The sequence below is a fragment of the Urocampus carinirostris genome, chromosome 6, assembly GCF_059441175.1.
Source record: "Urocampus carinirostris isolate Australia breed hairy pipefish chromosome 6, RoL_Ucar_1.0, whole genome shotgun sequence".
NCBI classification, from domain to species: Eukaryota; Metazoa; Chordata; class Actinopteri; order Syngnathiformes; family Syngnathidae; genus Urocampus; species Urocampus carinirostris.
In genome coordinates this window covers 254001-260000 of record NC_142354.1, presented here as the reverse complement: position 1 = coordinate 260000, position 6000 = coordinate 254001, and the positions used below count along the sequence as shown (strand labels likewise).

The 6000-nt window shown below is 43.4% G+C and overlaps 1 protein-coding gene and 1 pseudogene across 2 annotated transcripts in view; both read right to left on the bottom strand.

Moving 5' to 3' along the window:
* The window catches only part of LOC148363467 (general transcription factor II-I repeat domain-containing protein 2A pseudogene), a 1417-nt pseudogene extending 121 nt beyond the window's left edge, over positions 1–1296 (bottom strand).
* p3h1 (prolyl 3-hydroxylase 1) overlaps positions 1–6000 on the bottom strand; it is a 71814-nt gene that overhangs the window by 34543 nt on the left and 31271 nt on the right. The window lies entirely within an intron of this gene.

Here is a 6000-nt window from a genome sequence, read left to right as displayed (position 1 = left end):
TTGGATTTATTAAACTTCATAACTGAGAATGTCTGTTCACAATGATAGGTACATCCAAAGAGAACTAGGATCCTCTGAGCATGCTTCCTCAGGTGTGGAAAGTTCTCCTCTTTGAGGGAGGAGTAAAAATCCAGCAGTGAGACTGACTTGAAGTGATCTGCCAGAAGTGTGTCAGACTGCAGATCTATGAGTTCCATCTGAACTTCACTTGGCGCATCATCCACACTGCAGTTGAAGGGAGAAGAGACCATGTGCATTTCACTCTCAAGAGTTTTGAAATCTTGAAATCGCCTTGAAAACTCTGCATGCAATGTTTCTAACATGGTTGAGTACTTTTGGAGGTGATCGCCTGATCTTTTGGCTTCCTTAAGTGTTGGCAAGTGGGTCAGAATGTTGTCCTTCACTTGGCTGGAGAGAAGCTGCAGTTTTCTCATAAAAGCCTTCACTGCACTGTACATCTCATGCACAAAAAGGCCCTTGCTCTGCAGTTTGACATTAAGTTCGTTCATTAGTGCAGTCACATCCACAGTGAATCCGAGGTCTGCCAACCAGTCTTCATCTGAAAGTTCTGAGACGTCATGACCTTTCTGAACACAGAACTCCTGAATCTGGTCTCTCAGGTCCCAGACACTTTTCAGAATTTTGCCAAGGCTGAGCCACCTAACAGTGCAGTGATAGCTTATGTCACCATGTTCAGCCTCATTTTCCTCCAACAAAGCAACAAACTGTCTGTGATTTAAAGCTCTCGCTCTGATGAAGTTAACTATTTTAGTGACAGAATCAACAACATGTTTCATTTTTAACACTGTCTTACACAACACTTCCTGATGTATGATACAATGCAAAAATGTCAATTTCTGATCAGGGTTCATTTCTGTCACTTTATCCTGCATTCTCTTTAAAAGTCCAACATTTTTCCCGACAAGATTTGGACAACCATCTGTTGTCACACCTGCAAGCTTGTTCCATTTCAGTCCTAACATGTCCATACATGCATTTACCTCTCTGAACAAGTCATTACCTGTGGTTGTCCCTTTTATTGACTGCATGGCTGCCAACTCCTCCGTGATTTGAAAGTCTGCGGTTATCCCACGTAAGAAGATGAGCAGCTGGGCGGAGTCACGTACATCGCAGCTCTCATCCAAAGCCAGAGAAAAAAAGTCAAAGTCGGCCGCTCTTTTCTTCAGCTGAAGCTCTAAATTTCCCGCGATGTCCTCAATCCGCCTCGTTACAGTGCGTCGGGAGAGTGAAACGTTCTCAAACGCGCCCTTTTTTTCTGGGCACATCAGCTCAGCAGAGTCCAATAAACACTCCTTAATAAACTCTCCTTTGGAAAATGCCTTACTTTTTCTGGCGATTTTATGAGAAATTACATAACTTGTCCTGACGGCTGCATCTCTGGAAGTGTGAAGTTTAGTGAAAAAACCTTGTTGGGTTTGTAGTTTTGCAAGCAATGCATCAGACTCCCTTGCACGCTCTTCATCAGACAGGTTTCTGTATTCATCTTCATGCTTGGTCGTGTAGTGGCGATTCAAATTATATTCTTTAAACACAGCAACCTGTGTACCACAGACTAAGCACACTGCTTTACCTTTAATTTCTGTAAAGAAATATTTGGCAGTCCATGTCTTGTTGAAAATACGGCATTCGTTATCAACTTTTCTTTTCTTGGGGTGTGCCGACATCTTGAGGGTACCCTGGCGAACAGTATCACCTTCACTCACTCAAGTGTATACGCGCGTGAAGGCGCTACGTCTATGACGTGTATATGTAGTCAAAATAAAATTTCAAAATAAAAGTTTTAAAAAATTGTTTAATTTATGGTGTTTATGATTGGTCTTACGCGGGCCGGACAGGGACGTACAAAGGGCCGGATGTGGCCCGCGGGCCGTAATTTGCCCAGGTCTGTTCCACGCAGTCACTTTACTTCCACATCCTCTCACATTCAGTGACCCTAAAACTAGAGTTCGCGAGACCTTTCGGTCTCCCGCCCCCCTTTCTTTGCCTTGCTGTCTCTTAGGGAGTAGAGATAGAGAGGAGAGGATCCCCAGTCCCCTTGCTCCCTCCACTTTAGTCGCCTCTTACGACACACAGCGGACTACGGTGGGGGAATTCTCTTACCTCTCACGAGGAGAGGCCCCCTCATCACAGGGCCAAATTTTGAAGAGTTACTAAATGTGGAGGATGGGAGAGAAGTGAGGGACGAGGCGATAGGTGGTATGGGGGGAATGCCCGTGTTTGGTGATTGAAATGTGAAGCCTGTGGAAACATGGGAGGTGCAAGAGGCAGTGAAAGAAATGAAAAGGAAGAAGGCGCCTGAATGGTTGTACTGCTGAATGCTTGAAAAAAAGGTGGCACGGCCATGATTGACTGGTTAGTATGCTTGTTAAATGTATGCTTTTTAAGTGGTGTGGTTCCTGTTGATAGGTGTAGTGCATGTGTGGTGCCATTGTATAAGGGTAAAGGTGATAAGTATGGATGTAGCAATCCGAGAGGTATCAGTTTGTTGTATGTGCCAGGTAAACTGAACATAAGACTCTTGATAAAGAGAGTGAGAGGAAAAACGGATGAGGTTGTGGTGGAGGAGCAGAGTCGTTTCAGGAAAGGAAGAGGATGTGTGGATCGGGTGTTTGCAGTACGACAGGTGTGTGAAAAATATTTTGCAAAAGGTAAGGATGTTTATTTGGCTTTCATGGACTTTTCCAAGTCCGTATGACAGAGTTGATAGAGAGGCGTTGTGGCAGGTGATGGTAATGTATGGAGTGGGTGGAAAGTTGTTGGAAGCATTGAAGAGTTTTTATGTGAACAGCAGAGCATGTGTAAGAGTACGTAGTGAGACAAGTGAGTGGTTCCCTGTGGTCACCGATGTGAGACAGGGGTGTGTGATGTCACCATGGCTTTTTAATGTGTACATGGATGGTGTGGTGAGAGAGGTGAATGCAAGAGTATTTGGCAGAGGTGTAGAGATGATTGATAACAGTGGAACGGTGTGGCAGGTAAGTCAGTTGTTTTCAGATTACACAGCACTTGTGGCTGATCCTGAGGAAACCTTGAGAAGGTTGGTAATGGAGTTTGGAAGAGTTTGTGACAAGCATAAATTATGTGTGAATGTTGGGAAGAGTGATGGAGTGGGCATGACGTTAGAAATAAGGTAGCATGGACAGATGCTGGAAGAAGTTGAAAGCTTTAGGTACTTGGGTTGTGATGTGGCTGCAGTTGGTGGAATGGAACGCGAGGTATTGCACAGAGTGAATCAAGGAAGCAACTTTTTGGGTGCTCTGAGCACAGTGATGAGCAACAAGAGTATGAGCATGGATGTAAAGAGGGGACTATGAGAGTGTGATTGTGCCGACTGTGTTGTATGGTGCAGAGACCTGGAGCTTGAACGGAGATTTGAGAAGGAAAGTAAATGTTTTTGAGATGAAGTGTTTGAGGAGTACTGTATGTTAGGAGTAACAAGATTGGATAGATTGAGAAATGTAACTGTGAAAGACAGAACTGTAGTAGTAGTGGAACTGAGCAAGCGTGTGGATAAGATAGTCCTCGGTTGGTTGGGACACATGGAGAGGATGGATGAGGAGCGAATGTTGAAAAGGATCTGCCGAGCAGAAATAAATTGAAGGTGACCAAGAGTATTTTTGTCCGTGTTTTTTTGCTACTTTTTCCCTTTTTTATATTCTTTGTTTTTGTATGTGTTTGTCTTGCTGTCGGTCACCCCTCTCGAGGGGCCTTCTTCTTGGTCTCCTTCCATTTACTTCTGTTCTGTATATCCTCTTCAACATTCGCTCCTCATCAGTGTGTCAAAACCAACCGAGTACTCTCTTATCCTCACACTTGCTCAGTTCCAATACTACTCCAGTTCTGTCCCTCACAATTTCATTTTTTCCCTGTGGTGAGGGGCCCTCCCCCCTGGGAGGTGTGAGAATTCTCCCATCGTGGTCCGCTACATGTCGTAAGAGGCGACAAAAGTGGAGGGAGTGAGGGGACTGGGGTTCCTCTCCTCTATCTCGACTCCCTAAGGGACAGCAAGGCAAAGAAAGGGGGCGGGGGACCGAAAGGTCTCGCAAATCCTAGTTATAGGGTCACTAAATATGAGAGGATGTGGAAGTAAAGCGACACACACACATTATATATGTATTATATATATATATATATATAGACACACATATTTATACATACATACTTACATACACTGAGGAAAATAAGTATTTGAACAACCTGTTATTTTGCTCCCACTAAGAAGTCATAGAGGGGTCAGAAATTTTCATCGTAGGTGCATGTCCACTGTGAGAGGGATAAACTAGAAAGAAAAATCCATAAATCACAATGCATAATTTTTTAACGATTTAGTTGTGTGATATAGCTGCAAATAAGTAACTAAACAATTTCTGAGGCAGTTATGAGGGTTGTGATGGATCTGGAAGATGTTACCGGTATACATCCCAGTTGTTAGCATGTAACTGTTAGCCCAAAGTTTTTTTTTTTAACTGAGTGAGATTTTTCTGTAATTTTTCACTTGGTTCTTGGTTTTAAATCGGCTTTTATGTTGTCGTGGTAATGGCTATCACTTACAAAATGGAAAGCACACAACTCCCAGTCGAGCTGGAATTTCTGACGTATATGTCGTCTTGGTACTCCCAAAAACCTTGGAGAAAGAGTGAGCCAAAGTTTTACTCGTTCACATTCATAGTAATAACATAGTAATAACACTTACACTGTAATAACATTTTGAATGCACGCATTCAAAATGAATGGGCCATCCAATTTGAATGGACCCATCCAAAATGCATGGGGCCCATTCATTTTGATAAGTCACCATATACCCAGGAAGTTTCCAGGGGGTGGCCCAAGTGCGTCAATGTCCCACATGAAATTTAACCATTGGTTTATGGTGGATGAGTCATTAATATCTGAATGTTAGCATGACCCGTTAGCATGACCTGTTAGCATAAATCCGTTAGCATAATTTGATAGCTTGTAGCCGTTAGCATCTAGTTGTTAGCATTAAGATCAAAGCTGCACCGCCGCGAGCGGCAGCCTTTCCAGCAGCTCCGTATTATCTCACACTATTTGTGATTTATTGTTTTTATTGTCTGCTTCTATCTTCTGTGTTTTTTGTCCCGTTTGACAACTACACTTTGGATTACTTTCTATCCTATGAACATGGGTTTTAACGCACAAAAAATGTGTTTATTATTACTCCTTGCCCTGAAGAATTCTCGTGCCGGCGTGATAAGGGGGCCCTATTGTGGATGGAGAGCCGGAGCTAGCTAAGCGGCTAGCGGCGTTATAAGTCTTCGGTACTGTCTGTAATCATGGTAAATGCTAACTCTCTACCAAATAAGACAGACAAACTGGCTGTGCTGGTAAAAAACATCAAAGCGCACAGGGAGTGCAGTTTGCTGTGTTTTACGCAAACGTGGCTCACGTCAAGCATCTCGGACGCTAACGTGGAGTCACTCAGAGGTACCCAGACCAGAGCTATCTGGAGTTTCAGCGTTGTTATACAGAGACACGAAAGCCTGTGGGAAGCTGAGAGGAGGTGGACTCGCTAAAACGAGGTGGTGTATCCCAGGGCACAAAGATTTCCATCTGCTGCAGGGACGTCAAACTTTTGGACTAGCGTGTGACGTTATCCACTCCGCTGTGACTAAACTACAACAAAGCATCCTGAGGGCGTCCTGTAAATCTGTTAATAAACAACAAAGGAGACTGCTGGAAGTGTGAATTTCCCTACGGGGATGAATGAAGTATCTATCTATCTATCTATTTTGTTAGCATGTATCCGTTAGCATGTAGCTGTTAACATAAATTGTTCTCTCAGCCAATGTAGCAGTTAGCATTTGGCCATTATCATCACTTGTTAGCATGTAGCCGTTGGCATATAGCCTATAGCATAATTTATTAACATGAAGCAGTTAACATTTAGCTGTTAGCATTTAGCTGTTAGCATTAGCCGTCAGCATAATTTGTTAGCATGTATCCGTTAGCATGCAACCA